The sequence below is a fragment of the Podarcis filfolensis genome, assembly GCF_964270895.1.
Source record: "Podarcis filfolensis genome assembly, chromosome: 2".
Classification (NCBI taxonomy): domain Eukaryota; kingdom Metazoa; phylum Chordata; class Lepidosauria; order Squamata; family Lacertidae; genus Podarcis; species Podarcis filfolensis.
This window is the reverse complement of record NC_139605.1, coordinates 45105156-45124476: the sequence shown is the minus strand read 5'-3', so window position 1 is coordinate 45124476 and position 19321 is coordinate 45105156. Positions and strand designations below refer to the sequence as shown.

General features: G+C 42.1%; 1 protein-coding gene across 1 annotated transcript in view; it reads right to left on the bottom strand.

Annotated features, from left to right (window-relative positions):
• The window catches only part of PHF2 (PHD finger protein 2), a 128784-nt gene that overhangs the window by 93853 nt on the left and 15610 nt on the right, over positions 1-19321 (bottom strand). The gene's annotated exons all lie outside the window — the stretch shown is intronic.

The window sequence follows — 19321 nt, the reverse complement described above, 5'->3', positions numbered from 1 at the left end:
GTTTTCGTTCACTGTTACTATGTTTATTGCATTTCAGATAATGGGCAATAAAACCACAAAAACACACACATTCCAAATACTAAAATGAATTTACCACCTCACTCTTATCTTCACTGAAGATTTGAATTTCATTTAGTTGTGTTTTTAAAAAACCCTCACACGCGCACACACCCTAATTTTAGTTCTGGAAATATTAACTTTTAGATATTTAGACTGACAATACTGATAAAATATATCCAAGAACCTCAGCAATCTCATTGCTTCAGATGGCTTTTGTAGATGCTACTTTTGTGAACTTATATTGTATTTTACTGCATTTGTTTTTATTATTTTAAATATTATTACTGTTATTACCATTCTTATTATTTAAATTTATTACTGGCCCTTCACCATAAGGTCTCAGCATAAGACCATCAGATTCCACACGCCTACCTACCTGTAGGATTATACCGTAAATAAAATAAAAACAGGATGTTCCAGAGACATATTGGTGGAAGCCATAGATCTATACCCACTGAAAAGAGCTAGAGATGATGTAGTTGTGCTGACCCATTTGAGCTCAATGAGCAGGGGAAACCAAAAAATTGGAGAGTGTGTGAAAAACTGCCCCCTGCCACAGCTAGCTGGCAGGACATAGGATGATAGTGGCAGCTTCACCACAAATTTTCCTCCCCAACTACACAGCTAACTGGGGAAACTAGTGGGCTGGAAGACATGTCTCCAGTATATTTGCTTGAAACCTTTACAGTTATGCTTGAATTCAAGATAACAGTGAAATAATGTGAGATGAAAGAATTGCAGATTTCCACCTTTAAATAGATTTTGACAAGTACTATTAGAAAAAGGAAAGTTTCTAAGCTGCGGCAGTTAAATATTCCATTTTGAAGGCACTCTTAAACATTCACCTTTTGGACTGTATTAGTTCCTGAGTGTTTTGGAGAGAAATGCAATTGATTTCTGACGGGGGGGGAGGGAAGGAGTTTACACAGATATTAAGACAGTTCTGAAAAGACAAAAATGGCAGAAGACTAGAGAAAGTGCTAGAACATGTTCAGAAGGCAGAAATGTGTTGAAAAGCATCGGCTATGTACACAACATACATTTAAAGCCCCCCCCCCTTCCCAAAAAATCTGAGAACTGCAGTTTGTTAAGGGTGCTGTATATCATAGCTCTGTGAAGGGTAAACCACATTATTCTCTTGTGTGTGGATGTAATTTAGATGTGCTTTAAAACATATGATGTGTAAGGAGCCTGTCATTTCTGGCATTTGGAAGATTCTGAACACAACTACCCTTAGGTACTATGGGCACAATTCACAAGCTGCTGCACTAACACATTTGGTGTCTACCCAACCCATGCCACTACTGCAATACAGAACAGTGTCCTATAAACTCCAGGCTTCAGAATTCAGCATGACTTAGCACAACAACCAAGGACATGGCTTGTGCCTGCTTGGAGTAGTCACAACAGGTCCTGGCCAGATGCTGCAAGACTGGAATCCTGGGGCCTGATCCTTAGCCATTTCCCTACTGTGCCTCCTCCTCCTTTCTTGTAGCCAGGGCTGGCCCCATCATTAGGCAGAATCCGCCTCAGGCGGCAGCTGCTATAAGGAGGACAAGGGTGGCTGCCATCCAGTTATTCCTCCTGAGACAGCTGGGTCAGGCCCTCTTGCTGGAGGACCAAGTTGTGTACACCTTGCACCCTCCTAACTACTTTGCTGCCCTTTGGTATGGTAGAAGACAGCAACCCATTGCTAATATTGATGTAAGATTGAACTGCCAATCCAGCTGACTTCTCTAGGTAGAACCAGTGGCATAGGAAGGAGGTGTGGTGGGTGTGCCCCCCCCCAGGTGTCATCACTGAGGGGATGACAAAATGGCAAAAATATGTGTTTTTAAAATAATAATAAAAAACGGGGCTCACAACACTTTTTTAAAAAAAATAAAAATCCGTATTTTTCGCTCTATAAGACGCACCAGACCATAAGACGCACCTAGTTTTTGGAGGAGGAAAACAAGGAAAAAAATATTCTGAATCCCAGAAGCCAGAACAGCAAGAGGGATCGCTGCGCAACGATCCCTCTTGCTGTTCTGGCTTCAGCGATAGCTGCGCAGCCTGCATTCACTACATAAGACGCACACACATTTCCCCTTACTTTTTAGGAGGGAAAAGGTGTGTCTTATAGAGCGAAAAATACGGTATTTAAAACGAGTTTATTTTTTTTAAAAAAAATTATTCGATTTTTCAATTTTATACAAACAAAAAAGAAAAAGAAAAAGAAAAATATTAAAAACAAATCAGTTTCAATATCAATTTTCAATAACATGTTTCTTTGACTTCCTCATACCTCCCCTTCTTGTTTTCTAGTTCAAATTGATTATCCAGCAAATCCTAGTCTCTTCGAGTTTAATAACTTCATCTGAGAATTAATTAACCTCAACAAGTCATCATAATACGTACTGAAACTTTTTAGTTCAGTCAACAAATGCAACAAAATGCGGCTGAACTTGACGCTGTGTAGTGGAGAGAGTGTGGATAAGGAAGGGGGTGGGGTGTTTCTTTCCGCCGATTCGTCGAAATCTGTCTCTGCAGTTTGTACTTGAGCGAGACATAAACAACCGGTGACTCGTTATCACTCAACCAGTAACCAATCCTATCCGCTGCCAGGCCGTCACGCCGGTCAGTCACCCGATGTCATTCTGTTGAGTTAGTTCTGCGTTATTACTGAAGCTTATAAGTGCCGTGCTGAATTTATTTTTATTACATTTTTTAGTTCATTGATTCCTTGTGATCATCCTCTTCTCTACAATATTGAGCTAGGTAAGTAACGTAAACGTTATGATGCATGCTAATTGTTTGTATTTGTACGTTAAGCCAAAGCTGCAAAATAGCAAAATTACCGTATTTTTCGCCCTATAGGACGCACTTTTTCCCCTCCAAAAATGAAGGGGAAATGTGTGTGCGTCCTATGGGGCAAATGCAGGCTTTCGCTGAAGCCTGGAGAGCGAGAGGCGTCGGTGCGCACCAACCCCTCTCGCTCTCCAGGCTCCAGGAAGCTATCCGCAAGCCTCGTGCGCCCGGCAGGAGGTCCCACCGGGTGCGCAAGGCTTGCGGGCGGCAGCCTGCAGCCCGAAGCACGGGCGCGCTGTGGAGCACACCCCATGCTTCAGGCAGATGTCCGCAAGCCTCGCGCACCCGGCGGGAGGTCCCGCTGGGCTCGCAAGGCTTGCAGGCAGCAGCCTGTTCTGGGGGCTGGGGTCGGGGGAAGCTCGGGCTTCCCCCGCGCCAGCCCCGCGCCTGGGGGGGAAATAAAATTCTTTTTCTTTATTTCCCCCCCCCAAAAAAAAAATCTAGGTGCGTCCTATGGGGCGAAAAATACGGTAAGTAAAAAAATGCATCCATTTTTCTGGATGACAACAGCCGCAAGAGTTCTAGTAGCACAAGGATGGAAGACTGAAGAAACCCCAACTAAAGAATCATGGCAAGAAAAATTGACGGACTATGCAGAGCTGGCAAAACTGACATATAAGCTACGGGACAAGGATAACTGTGACTTTAAGGATGAATGGGAACCCTTTACAAAGTATCTGAAGATGCAACAAAGCGAACTGGACTCCTTGGCAGGTTTTGAATAAACATTCACAAACTTTTTATTCATAATAATCAGCTAAATAGTTTGAGGATCTATACAACTTTGTAACATGCAGAAAACAGCAGTCTCAGAGAAACCAAAGACTGGAGCTGAGGGAAGTCGGGGGGGCGGGGGTTTTGTGTGGGAAGGGGGAGGGAGGAAAAATGGGGGGGACAAGGATGATATGTTTTTGGATGATATGTCTTGTATTAATTTTGAATAAAAATTTTTTTAAAAAAAATTCATCCATAAGAAATTCCCATCGCGAAAAAATGGTTTTAAGTGCTTATGCTCACAGTGTTAAGTAAATAAACCAGAAAATAACACTTGCAACTGTATCTTATTTTTCCTTCTTTTAATAATTTCAATGTGGGGGGGAGAGAAGAAATTTTCCACACTGGGTACCACCTGACCTTGCTATGCCACTGGGTAGAACAAAGGACAGGCACCATTTTGTCTTTCACCTCAGACAAAAAATGTATTGGAATTATTTGCAGCAGCTTCTAAGCATAAGATTCCTGTGGTCTCAGAAAAAACATTGAGAATCACTGCTGCCTTCTGATTTACCTTAAACAGCATTCTGTTGGTACCATGAGTGGAAATTGTGATATCCTGACTGAGAGATGTCTATTGGCTGCATATTTCAAAAAACACAACCCAGACAGTATAATCCCAGGCCAGATCCTGGGCTTCTGGGACTTCTGCTGCATTTCACTGCAGCTGCATTGTAAATCAGCAAGCTTCTAGGCAAAGCAGAGCCTAGAAAATATCTTTGATGAGACATATTAAATTAGCACATTGTATGATCCCTGTCTGTATCCAATAATATTTCCATCTGTGTTGGATTTGAAATTGTTTCATGCATGTTTATCATTAAAGCGCTTTAAGATATTTTATAGGAAGGGGTTCATAGATGGAATTAAAAAAAATATATTTAGAAGGGATAAACTTATATTCCCAAACCACACGGTGTTATAAAGCTCAGATATTAGCATGAGGTCTCCTATTAATGGTTTTAGATGATGAACACATTGGAGTGTGGCAGCAAAATGTGATATTTAAAAATCATATTGAAAATAAAAGAACAAGTTTTGAAAAGCAGTCTATCTGAAAAAAAATATAAAGGGAGTGTCACGTAATGTAGAACTATCTACCACAATAAAATTATTTGTTCCTCTCTGCAATGAGACATAGTAGATAAGGTTTCAATTTTATATTAAGCAAGGGGTTTGTTTCTGTGTTTGGCTGCACAGATTTTTCAGAATTACTGTAGGGAATAAAGTTGCTTGCTGCACAGCCAGTGGTATTTCTTCCTTCCACACAGAAACAAAGATGATGTTATTTTCCTAAATATTAGATGGTACGAAAAAGCAAAATATTAAATCAGAGCAATTTAAAGTTACTTTACTATCATATATATATTTTTCTTGGCATTACTAAGTGCTCTGCTTAAAACTAGTGTACTCCAGAGACAAAAAAGACAAAAAAAAAAAGCTTTTCCAAAGCCAAAAGTCAGAATCCCAAAATCAGCACTAGCAGCAGCATTCTTCTCTTCTGCTTTAGAAGGTCACAGCTCTTGTTTAATCTCCCATATTTATTTCAAAATTATGTTTAAGCAAAAAATCATCTTGTCACGCCAGACAGTACCCGACAAACATTTTATTTATAACAGGCAAAAAATCATACTCTTGGATACATATTGTTGTGATTCTGACCCGGCAGTAATTCTTCCTCTTTGTCCTCATAGAGCAAAACTTACATTCGCTTTAACCACTGATCTCATTTGTCACGTCAGTGATCCAACAGATGCCATTTTCACCTTACAAGCAATTTTGTAACATTGAACAGGCCTGTGTTTATTTGTAAACTGGACATGTGATGCTGTCCGAGCCAGGCTGGTACCCAAGGGGAGCCATAACCAAATTCAGACCTTGGATGGTGGTTCTCCAAGACAATGTCTCTGTGTCTACTACTGAAGCTTGGAGCATGAGGTGAAGTGGGAGGCCTGAGCTATTCCCCAACAAGCAGAAGATGAGAGGAAAGGGCAGAAAACTGACCAAGCCAGAAGGTTCACACTGCAAGAGATTGCTAGAGCATTTGTTACCATCTGTGCCTGATAAGAGCACTTAAGGCCTGAGAATCCACTATCATAGGTTGTTTTCCACCACCATAGAGATCCCCACAGTGTCCACCAGAAGTTGCTGCCAGTGTAAGTCCCCAAAATGAGCCATTTCAGGAGTGTGAGCAGAGTTGGATACCTGGCCCAAGGCCAAGTCTGGGGCTCCCTGCTGTGCCAGTCCAGAGCTGAAGCCGCAAAAATCCACAGTTTACTGACCATCACCCCACACCTTCTCCCCTGGCCTGTGCAAAACTTCAGGGCTTTGGATAACATGGTGGCTCAGCCACTTCATTTAGGCCTGCTGCTCCCAGTCATAAGTTAAGATTGGATCTGAAGCTAAGACCCAGACCCAGACTCTGGAAGGAGCAGCTCTTGCTTGCGGGCTCCCCAGAACACCCCCCTCCATTTCAGAGAAATACTGGTGGAAATTGATCAGTCAGCATCCACTGCCAGCCTTGCCAGCCCAAAACAGGCTCACAGCTGCACTCCACACAAGAGGCAGCACAGATCCGCCACAAAGGTAGCTCCACTAATGTGGACAACCAACCCTCCTTCACTGTTTGCACATTTTCTTAGTAACAGCATACCCTCTGGGGCCAGAAACTCTCATGAAGCGCACCAGTGACACAACTGACCAGAGGGATAGATAAGAAATTCTCAGTAGCAGACTGAAGTGGGAAATGACTGGGGAGAATAAGACCCCTCTCATCAAAGGACAGCTAGCTCCTTTCCACTGAAGGCTTCTCTCCATTCCTGCAACTGCATATCACACCGAAAAGAGAGTATAGTTCTCCTCAAATCAACATCACTCCCTTCTTTCTGGACTTCCTCGACCACCAATCAAAATGGACGTCCACAATGAAGCAAACAAACAACATCATGCGTGGGTCACCAAATCATAGTGCCATAATGCAGGGGTCACCAAATTTTGGGGGGCCCTGGGGCACATCTGCAGACTGGAAAAATCATCCTGTACTATAAGCATCCATGAATCAGGAACATTATAAATCCATCAGTGCGATTTTTTGATAGGTTGGTTTGAGATTTTGCGTTTTATAACTTGGCCATTAACGGCAGCGCGATAAAATACAACACTGCTTCCCTTCATTCACTGTGACACCATGCGCCCTCAATCAGGCAGAGCAACTCTGATGTGGCCCAGTAGCATAATGATAGCAAGTCTTTTGACACCTGGGAATCTTGGCTTCACTGAAGATCAGGCTAACATTTTCTCTCCTTCCTCAGCTGGCACACAGTTAGCGCTTCAGGGCACACAAACATTTGCCCGCCCCAGGCAGAATGTAGAAACCACAGCCTCTAATGTCTCCATGCATCTTTTAAAAAGACCCCTTCTGCTGCTTTTGCAAGTGGCTTGCTATGCTACTTTGTTCAGCAATAGGAAAAACCAGCCAGGTAGCCGGGGGTGGTGGTGGTGGACCTAACTGTTCATACATTTCAAGATCCACTCCAGTATAAACTAAAACAGGATTGTATATATTAAACAGGCCTGCAAGCTTAACAGGGCAATCCTACACATTTATACTCAGAAGCCCTATGGAACTTATTGCCAGTTTACTGAATATAAGACTGCAGCCTTTAATTGTTTAATAAGTAAATTATTCAGCTCATTCATTAGTTGATTAATCAGTGAGGACAAACTTTAAATTGGTGGTGATGCATTTTATTGGCAGAGCTCTAGACAGAGGCACTTAATTTAGCTTCGGGGGGAAAGAAAACTCTCAGTTCAAATGCCTTACCAAAACAAGGAATAAGAATTAAAATATTTCAGATGACAGAAGAAAATGTCTTCTTTATTTTTATTATTAAAATATGATATATTATGCTTCCTTCAACATCTGTAAAAGGCAACTATATTGAGCTTCTGGTTAAAAACAAATGTGTTGCAATTTAAGTATTGATTAGTCAGTTCAAAGTCAAATGACTAACCAACTAAAAATTCTTTAATGTTTCCAGCCAATCAATAAGCTCCTTATTATCTGGCAAACAAAACAAACAACTCAAGTACAGTGGTACCTCAGGTTAAGAACTTAATTCGTTCTGGAGGTCCGTTCTTAACCTGAAACAGTTCTTAACCTGAGGTACCACTTTAGCTAATGGGGCCTCCCGCTGCCACCGCACGATTTCTGTTCTTATCCTGAAGTAAAGTTCTTAACCTGAGGTACTACTTCCAGGTTAGCGGAGTCTGTAACCTGAAGCGTTTGTAACCCGAGGTACCACTGTATCTTATTTTCTAAGCAGGCTTCTTTGGCATTAAGTTTGTGTAGCAGAAACCCTCACTCCAGCTACCAACCAACTTGCCATCGTCAGGAATTCTGGATAAACAGGGAAGGTGATTTGGGCTGCAAGTATAATCCCACTTATCTTGGGAGTAAGCCTCACTGACGCCAACAAAACTTACTTCTGAGTAGACACGGTCAGGATTGTGCTGTAATTTCTATTCAGAGGAGGAGGCAAAAAACGCAGGTCGAAATAAAAACAAAAGGCAATGACACTACAATCCATATGGTAACTGTATCAAGATTTGAAAGTGCTTTTATACATTAAATGTTGTTATGTATGCAATTATTTTAACTGCTTTTATACATGCAGTTGTTTTATATATGTCATTATTGCATTGTGCAATTGCTTCGTGATGCTTCATAGGAAGCAATTCATAAATGAAATGAATTAACCATAACCCATTAACCTACATTGACTTGGCACTTTCTTTCTTTCTTTCTTTCTTTCTTTCTTTCTTTCTTTCTTTCTTTCTTTTAATCCATTTGTGAGACTTGGACTTTCCAGAGAAAAACACATGTCCTACTGACTCTTTCTGCAGCTTTTGCTTATCACTTGAAAGATATTCTGGTGGCCTGTCATGTGTCAGCTCTTTCACAATTCTAAGGTTTGCGGTAGGGACAAAGGCATTGCAGGATCACAAGCAAGCAACAGTGTAAGTACACTGGGGCACTATCACTCAGCTTCCAAATTCCCTTCGACAGCAAGCCTAACAATGCCCAAGGTTCCTGGAGCCCAAGCTGAGGCATTTTTATTGGACAAACAGCAACATACAGTATCTGTGTCCTTAGTGTGGTGCCGTATACTGTGTTGCCTACAGAAAGAAGTGTTTGGGACAGGTTGGCATTTAAGTAATTTTAAAAACACCCCAATGGAAAAGCCAGGAGCATCCTCTAAGGGGCTTTTAATCATGCCCCTTTCTTCTCATCTTAAGGGTGTGTTCACATTACCACCTCAGAGCACATTTCACAGCTCCCCACCCCCACCCCAATGTTTACCAGGCAGAGGGCCTTCTCAGTAGTGGCGCCCACCCTGTGGAACACCCTCTCATCAGATGTCAAGGAAATAAACAATTATCATACTTTTAGAAGACATCTGAAGGTTTAGGAAAGTTTTTATTGTTTGATGTTTTATCGTGTTTTTAATATTCTGTTGGAAGCCTCACAGAATGGCTGGGGAAACCCAGCCAGATGAAGAGTTTGGATTTGATATCCCGCTTTATCACTACCCGAAGGAGTCTCAAAGCGGCTAACATTCTCCTTTCCCTTCCTCCCCCACAACAAACACTCTGTGAGGTGAGTGAGGCTGAGAAACTTCAGAGAAGTGTGACTGGCCCAAGGTCACCCAGCAGCTGCATGTGGAGGAGCGGGGAAGCGAACCCGGTTCACCAGATTACGAGTCTACCGCTCTTAACCACTACACCACACTGGCTCCCAGTGGAGTAATAATATTAATAATAATAATATACCTAGCATGGCTTCAATTTGTTTCTGTTTGTGTGCACACCAGGGAGAGTTGGCAAGCAGGGATGTCTTCACCCTACTCCAAGGTGTTCACGCCTTTGCTAAAGACAAATTAGGAATGGCTTAAGGATTCCAGCCAGACTGAAGCTGGTTTGAGGAACAAGGCCTCAGACAGCATACAAGTAGAATTAAGTACAGGATACATAAGCATTCAGGAAAGCATCCGTTAAAGACCCAGTGCTGGAAACACAAGCGAGTGTGCAATAAACTGGAGTGTGATCACAGCTCTAATCGCAGCTCTCTGCAGTGGCACAGCCACTTCATTTCATGGGCTCATGGAAGCAGGCAAACAGCTGCAGCTGAAGCCGAGGAAAATGCTGCCTCTTGGCCAGACATTAAGATGGGCTCTTGAATAAAACAAACAGCTGCTTTCCTCAAACACAGGACCGGAACATCAACTGCACATATTAAAAAGAAAAGTTCTATGCAAGGACTGATTACCATTATTATTATTATTATTATTATTATTATTATTATTATTATGATCAACCCAATTGCATTGTCACTGATTTTACTGTTCGCTACCTGTGCAGCAGATAAAGCAAAAGGTGCCAATAGGAATAGTAACTGCTTTACCATTTTGAAGACGAAAAATCACCTACAATAACCATCAGTAATGGCTGAGGCAGTTGATCAAGGGGCATGGCATTTGAGGAAGCAGGCACCCATTGCTCAAAACACATTTGGATCCTACTTCTATACAAGTCAAACCCAGATGATCAATTGCATTGCAGTGCAATCCTACGCACATAAACTTGAAAATAACAAATAACATTGACTTCCCAGCCAAGTAGACAAATATCTGATTGCAGCCTTCCAGGGCAATTCTATACGTGTCTGAGTACAACTGAGCTTACTTCTACAGTAAGTACAGGACTGCAACCTTAATGTGAATTTGTTGGTCCATTTCAGAGCTTCCACTTAGTGCTGTGTCAAAACCCGTCCTCTAATTTTGTGGAAATCTTCTTCCCTTACAAAAGAGGTTTCTGTTTTTCTGCTCCATTTTCAGGGTGCTTTAGTCCAGTGTTTGTGGGCTGAGCTTACCTAGTTTTTTGTGCAGTGGCTGGGAGTGGTGTATTTTTCTTTCCAATAAATTTTTTTCACAAGGACTGTCCATCTTCCCTGGCTGATCGGAAACCAACATTTGGACTGATGCTGCAGATAGCAACAGGTTTCCTCTCAGAAAGTCACTGGATCCTATATCCCTGGTCTTGTGAGCTAATTCAGTACTAACCACTCATATTATTATTAATATTAATAGAACTAGTCGTTTTACAATTAGAAGAGAAAAAGCACAATGCCCAAAATCTTATGACCTAAATAGAAAGTAGCTACGACTGACTCATATAATAACAAATGAAAGTAGCATTTTCATTCGTCTTTACAATTCAGTAATTGAATAGCAGAAGCAGAGATTGGTTATGCATTGCTCAACTGGAAACAATGCAGCTTTAGTTTGCCGATCCTCAAAAGCTGTGAGGAAAATGTAGGAAAATATCCCACTGGACTGAATAATGATTTTCTCAAGAGTGAAAAATTAACGGCATAACTTTTTCTGAACAAAAGGGAAAGCTTTGTGCCTAAAAGAGATAAAGTTATACTTCCCACCAGAGATTAGATATTAACTAAAATCAAGACAAACACATTAATAACTGTAACTACACATAATTCCAGCAAAAAGACCATTGCTTGTCAGTTTATAGATTGTATCACTGCATGTTGTCCAACTAGTTATCAGCAGTTACAGATAGGTAGCCGTGTTGGTCTGCCATAGTCAAAACAAAATTTTTTTTCCTTCCAGTAGCACCTTAAAGACCAACTAAGTTAGTTCTTGGTGTGAGCTTTCGTGTGCATGAAGAAGTGTGCATGCACACGAAAGCTCACACCAAGAACTAACTTAGTTGGTCTTTAAGGTGCTACTGGAAGGAAAAAAAAATTTTGTTTTAGTTATCAGCAGGGCAGAGCAATCCTCACTCCCCTATTAGCCAGGGCAAGTGTGAGGTTGGGGAGATAGATCCATGTTTGATGCTATATCCTTAGCCTTGTTGGATTGGTGCTTCCAGGGCAAAAGATGCAGGGGGGATTTGTGATGGTCTTTTCTTAAAAGATTACTTTTTGCCCCATGTGAAGAGCGGGAGGGAATTAAATGTGCCTGTTCCAGGGTTGGTATAATTAAGGGCCTGCCTAGGGGGCTATGTCAAGGTAACAAGGTGGGCTCATACAGATCCCACACCACAATCTTAAGCCTTCTCACCAGTGGGAATATTACCAGTAGAGCATCTACACCTGAGGAGCTTTGCTTTCCCCAGGGAGGTTCACTTGGCACCTTCATTATACACCTTTAGGCACCAGGCAAGAATGTTCCTCTTTAACCAGGCCTTTGGCTGCTTGACATCCAATGCCCTTTTAAAATGTGTTATTGGGCTGTTTCTATTTCTGTTTTGATTATGTATTTTGTGTTTTTATATTGCGATGGCCTTCTTGGTAGTAGTCCCCACCCTGTGGAACGCCCTCCCATCAGATGTCAAGGAAATAAACAACTATCTGATTTTTAGAAGACATCTGAAGGCAGCCCTGTTTAGGGAAGTTTTTAATGTTTGATGTTTTATCGCTTTTTTTATTACAAGCGTACCTTGGTTCTCGAACGCCTTGTGACTCGAACATTTTGACTCCTGAACACTGCAAACCCGGAAGAAATGTTCCAGTTTGTGAATGTTCTTTGGAACCCAAACATCTGACTTGGCTGCCTTCCATGGCTTCTGATTAGTGCAGGAAGCTCCTGCAGCCAATCAGAAACTGAACCTTGGTTTTCGAAAGTTTTCATAAGTCGACTGGAACCGTTTGAAAACCAAGGTACTGTACGACTGTATTATTATTAATATTCTGTTGGGAGCCACCCAGAGTGGCTGGGGAAACCCAGCCAGATGGGCAGGGTATAAATAAATTATGATGTTGATGATGATGATGAACTGCCCTGAGACCAGCAGGTATAGGGCAGTATACAAATTTAGTAAACAACAACAACAACAACAACAACAACAACAACAACAACAACAAACAACAGCATGTTTGGGCAGCCTCTCTTACCTCCCAAATTATTGGATCTGTGTACATTATGCTTACAAACCCATAATGCTATGTCAGGGCTGTCTACAGCACACAGTATATATGTGGACTGATTCACAGTAACAGTTTTATGCAAACAGACCAAGGTGAACTTAAATCAATAGGTAAATGTCTCTTACAAAAAAGTTGAAACATACAAGCATTCATTTAGGAAAAGATGTGTTTATCTGTATAGAAAGCTGTTTATATTACTCCAAATAAAAGTATTCATTTCACTGAGAAATGGTAAAATTCTGTACCTGAATATCTTACAATTTTAACCAAATTTGTAACATTTTTAGTCAATCTAGCATTGACGTGACTGTGTAATTATTTGAGGCTATAGGCACATTTCTAAATATGTTTCATGTTAACATCTCTTTTAAAATAATATTACATGTAAATGCTAATTTAGCTAATACAACACAGGTGTAGAAATGAACATTCACAATTGCACTTGCATATAAACAGCACAAACGGGCACACTTTTTATTTTTAAAAATGTTGAGGAATAATTGTTCCCAGGGGTAATGATAAAACAGCAAAGAGTGTTCCCCAAATCCCCAAATACTGTTTTCCTTTTTCCTACTTTTTAAAAACTCTTCTTGACACCATCCCCCACCCCAGTTTAAAATGCAAAGGAACTAGCTTTGCAATAAAAGCCTTCAGAAGGGGAGGAGGTGGGAATTAAGGGAAAGAAGGGAGAGAGTAACAACACTCCAATCCTATTGCGTACAATGCATTCTCTGTGTGATTTAAGAAGAGATATATTCCTCCCTTGAGTGGCCATTTCCTAACCATATTGACTTTTGGGGGGCTCTTGGTGCTGTAGCCACATACAGACCTGCTACCATTCTGAAAGGTATACGGCAGCAAAAAACATCTTCTGCAAATGTTCTCTATTGCAGTGGCTCCGCACTGCAGCTTGTCAGTTCTGTTCTGCTTACCAAGTGGAAGAAATTGCTTAAGAGACTAGGCAGGCCCCATCACCCCACTGAGATCAGTATGCTACTTCCACAACATGTTGGATCCAAAACACATCCTCTCCCCTTGCAGGAGTGGTGCTTTCTGCCAAATGAATTAGCCAACATGACTGCTTGTATTTTTTACTTTTTTTAAAGTGAGTGACAATTCTTCTAAAGGGCTCTGTAAACTACATGACGTACGGAACAAAATTTAAAAGCAGAGTGAACTGGCGTGGTTGCATGAATGGGTGATGAAGACATCCGACTGCACCACAAAAGCCGTGTAATAGTGCACAGTGAGACAGGTGGCCTCGCCCAAAGAGGCAGCTGCATATGATGGCAAGGTCTGATGCAAGACTCATTCGGTTAATTAACGTTCAGGCCTAAATATGAATTCCAGCAATTGGCATGCACTCTCTAGCAGTTCCTTCTAGCTTCAGTTCTATCTATGATAGGCTACACAGCCCTAGAATTACAGTGGTACCTCAGGTTAAGTACTTAATTCATTCTGGAGGTCCGTTCTTAACCTGAAACTGTTCTTAACCTGAAGCACCACGTTAGCTAATGGGGCCTCCTGCTGCTGCCGCGTCACCGGAGCCCGATTTCTGTCCTTTTCCTGAAGCAAAGTTCTTAACGTGAAGCACTATTTCTAGGTTAGCGGCGTCTGTAACCTGAAGCGTATGTAACCCGAGGTACCACTGTAGTTTATCTTGCTTAACTCAAATGCTTCTTAGGCTTAGATCCTTACTATCATGCTGAAGTGCAGTCTCCTCATAGTAAAAATTGCACACTCACACCAATCCCGTGAGCTGCAACAGGCACCCACATACCAGCCCCACTGTCCTATCAATCCATCTAGGAAATATATCCAAATGTATAGAATTGGTTGTAATATGGCAGGGGCTTTGCCAAACTCCTGACTCACTTACAAGCAGCCAGAGTCCAATTCACAACTCCCAGTTACTCTCCTTGGAAATCTGAAACATGAGTGAACAGTCTAGGCAATGTGAATGGGCCAACACATGGAAAGCAAAAGCTTAAACCGGCTCCAGGGCTTAAATAAATCTGTTCCTGTAATGTGAATTATGGTGCTGGAGGAGACTCTTGAGAGTCCCAAGGACTGCAAGAAGATCAAACCTCTCCATTCTGAAGGAAATCAGCCCTGAGTGCTCACTGGAAGGACAGATCCTGAAGCTGAGGCTCCAATACTTTAGCCACCTCATGAGAAGAGAAGACTCCCTGGAAAAGACCCTGATGTTGGGAAAGATGGAGGGCACAAGGAGAAGGGGACGACAGAGGACGAGATGGTTGGACAGTGTTCTCGAAGCTACCAGCATGAGTTTGACTAAACTGCGGGAGGCGGTGGAAGACAGAAGTGCCTGGCGTGCTCTGGTCCATGGGGTCACGAAGAGTCGGACACGACTAAACGACTAAACAACAACAACAAAAATGTGAAGAATGGGAGAAATGGGAAGGAAGGAAGGAAGGAAGGAAGGAAGGAAGGAAGGAAGGAAGGAAGGAAGGAAAGGAAGGAAGCATATACTCAGTATCTAAAGGCAAATGTAGCAACTTACAAAGTAACTTCAGGTGACATGCAAAACCACATGGGTCATCCCAAATGGTTTCCTGAAAGCATTCAATTCAAAGGAGAGCTAAAGAAGATGAGAAATATTGACTCTTTTTTATCTCTTCAAGCAGGGTTTGCCAGGTAAGAATACTTATTCTTGGCATCCCTGAAGCCTACCTTGATTTCAGCAAGGCATTTGACAAGGTGCCCCATGATATTCTTGTAAAGAAGCTGGTAAAATGCGGTCTTGACTATGCTACCACTCAGTGGATTTGTAACTGGCTGACTGACCGAACCCAAAGGGTGCTCATCAATGGTTCCTCTTCATCCTGGAGAAGAGTGACTAGTGGGGTGCCACAGGGTTCTGTCTTGGGCCCGGTCTTATTCAACATCTTTATCAACGACTTGGATGATGGACTCAAGGGCATCCTGATCAAATTTGCAGATGACACCAAACTGGGAGGGGTGGCTAACACTCCAGAGGATAGGATCACACTTCAAAACGACCTTGACAGATTAGAGAACTGGGCCAAAACAAACAAGATGAATTTTAACAGGGAGAAATGTAAAGTATTGCACTTGGGCAAAAAAAAAGAGAGGCACAAATACAAGATGGGTGACACCTGGCTTGAGAGCAGTACATGTGAAAAGGATCTAGGAGTCTTGGTTGACCACAAACTTGACATGAGCCAACAGTGTGACGCGATAGCTAAAAAAGCCAATGCAATTCTGGGCTGCATCAATAGGAGTATAGCATCTAGATCAAGGGAAGTAATAGTGCCACTGTATTCTGCTCTGGTCAGACCTCACCTGGAGTACTGTGTCCAGTTCTGGGCACCACAGTTCAAGAAGGACACTGACAAACTGGAACGTGTCCAGAGGAGGGCAACCAAAATGGTCAAAGGCCTGGAAACGATGCCTTATGAGGAACGGCTAAGGGAGCTGGGCATGTTTAGCCTGGAGAAGAGGAGGTTAAGGGGTGATATGATAGCCATGTTCAAATATATAAAAGGATGTCACATAGAGGAGGGAGAAAGGTTGTTTTCTGCTGCTCCAGAGAAGCGGACATGGAGCAATGGATCCAAACTACAAGAAACAAGATTCCACCTAAACATTAGGAAGAACTTCCTGACAGTAAGAGCTGTTCGACAGTGGAATTTGCTGCCAAGGAGTGTGGTGGAGTCTCCTTCTTTGGAGGTCTTTAAGCAGAGGCTTGACAACCATATGTCAGGAGTGCTCTGATGGTGTTTCCTGCTTGGCAGGGGGTTGGACTCGATGGCCCTTGTGGTGTCTTCCAACTCTATGATTCTATGATTCTATGATTCCATCCCTGAGATTCCTCTCCTATCCAGAGTGACATTTACTGGCAGCCCAGCCAGATGGGTAGGAGGTGTGAACGGGACCAATCTCCTCTTGATTTTTCAAATTGGGAAGAGCACATTATGGAACCCAAGGTATAGAATATGTGGTTCCCAGGTGGTCACTCTACCAGGCATGGACCAGACCCAGACCCAGATGGCTTGGCTTCAGGAGATTAGTGGTCTCAGGTGCCTTCAGAGCATACTCTAAGATGCAGGGCATGTTTGTCTGGGCTGACTGGGTTTTGCAATTAGAAATATTGTTGCTGCTAGTTTTTTAATGCATTGAATTTTTTTGCAAAGTTTCAAACTTTTAAAGATTTGTATTGTGAATTTTTATGTTGGAAAACCCCTTTGGAGAGCTTGACCCTAAAAGCAGGCTCAAATATGTCAAATAAATAGTATTACTGGTAATAACTGATAGGCTTCTAAGTGATTGACTAAATAACAAGAAGAACAACAACAACAACGAAAGTAATGGATGTGAACCAAGAACCTCGGATGAAATATATTAATTAGCCATAATGACTCCTGTAGGAATATAGAATGCTATCTTAGGTAAGTCTTAGTGCAGGAAGTGTGAGAGTTTTGCACAAGCAGTAGCGTGTATGCATTGACATACTAGTGTTAACTATCACTGGGTATAGTAATGGTGGTAGTGGCTGCACAATGGATATTCCACAAGTGCAAATGACTCATTGGAACTGGATTTTCTGCAAGATTTGACACAAGGCTTCTGCTAGCAGTCTGCCTCTTGCAGCCAAACTTACACTGACTCAGACTATTGTTCCATCTATTTTAGTGGCTGTTCTGCATTTCAGACAGGATCTTTCCCAGACCTGCCTAGAGATGCCATGAATTAAAAACGGAACCTTTTGCATGCAGTAATGTGCTCCGCCACAAAACTACAACCTTCTGCTGTTTCTGAAAAAGGTGCATCTGAATGCTGTGCGTGACGTCGCCTTGCAATCTTATGCACGTTGCCTTGAGGCCTCTTTAGATGGGAAGGCAAACTGTTTGATAAATAAGACCTGGGTATAGTACATGTTTTCATCCTTGATTAAACTGTGTTATCACTCTTTGTGCTATATATCGTTAATAAATATATATATAGCAAGGAGAAATGGAATTATGGAATGCTATTGAAAGTTACAGAGAGCGAGCTTAATAATGCAAAGTGAAGTGAAACAATGATTTCTATTCATAGCAGCAGTGCGTATTAAAGAACTATAAAGTGCCATGGGCTTTGTTTGTTGGTTTTTTGTTCAGAAACCAGATGGTGAACATGACTAAGAAACATTAAGCTAATAAGCTGAGAAGTATGCACCTGCATTTAAAGATCTTTGCCCATAGGCCTACTGACAATACGAAATTGACCACCTGACAATGCCATTGACTTAGTTAATACACATTTCTAGTCACCCCCAGGAATACTGAACAGGTGGCCCATAACTATAATGTACCAGTCCTCCAGACCCCTCATGCACCTGGCACACACAATGCAATGTTGCCTCATACAATATTTCCAAAATTGGAGACCCAATTTCCTTACTGTGCAGAATTTTTCTGCTTCTAGAAACAGCAAACATTCTAATCCTTGTATCATCAGGCTCAGCAGCAGTGTAAATACATATTGTCTCTTTAATTTATTTACTGTATTTTGACCTGCCTTATCTTAGGAGCAAAGACTTCAAAGCATGCCTCTAAGAGGCCCCTGAACCATTATTTTTTTTCCATTTTCAGACTAAACACGGTGTACCCAAATATGCTGTGTTTGTGCCTGGAAATGTGCAACCTGTGGCTTTAAATTATTCAACTAAAAAGCATCTAATGAATTTTCTGAAATTAGCTTGAGCAACGAACTACATGGCAGTAACATTTAAGGCACTGTGGGTTAAAGCCTCAGCGCCTAGGACTTGCCGATCGAAAGGTCGGCGGTTCGAATCCCCGCGGCGGGGTGCGCTCCTGTCGCTCGGTCCCAGCGCCTGCCAACCTAGCAGTTCGAAAGCACCCTTGGGTGCAAGTAGATAAATAGGGACCGCTTACTAGCGGGAAGGTAAACGGCGTTCCGTGTGCTGTGCTGGCTCGCCAGATGCAGCTTGTCACGCTGGCCACGTGACCCGGAAGTGTCTCCGGACAGCGCTGGCTCCCGGCCTCTAGAGTGAGATGAGCGCACAACCCTAGAGTCTGTCAAGACTGGCCCGTACGGGCAGGGGTACCTTTACCTTTACCTTTATGCAATTCATTGCTCCCTCTTTAGCAAAGCAAATATCACAGTGTTTTCATGCCTTACACAAGAGTGAGCTTTTTTTATTCACCCGTTTGTTGAGAGAGCAGGAAAGATAGCGTGAACACCTGAGACTTCTCCATACCAACCTGTGCAGCTGGAACACACACAGAATATGATATCAGGAGGGTTCTTAAGAAATGACCACATCCATTAGTTACATCTTTTGCTGTATAAAAAACCATGACTAGTACTAATGTGTATTAATCTGATTATGAAATATACTCCAGCTTTCCTTCTCTTTCTCTGTGCACTTCTAAATCTATTTACCCTTAAAGATTGCCGCTCATGTCTGCAGCACTCATTTCCTTCAAGCTGACATGCAGCTCCCTAAATATTTCTTAACAAGGCATTACACTAAAATGCAATAAGCACTCGGAAGAAAATGAGATCAGAAATGCCTAGGAACATGCACTGTCATTAATAACTGAATGATGCCCTTGAGATGCACATGATTGTGTTTTGCTT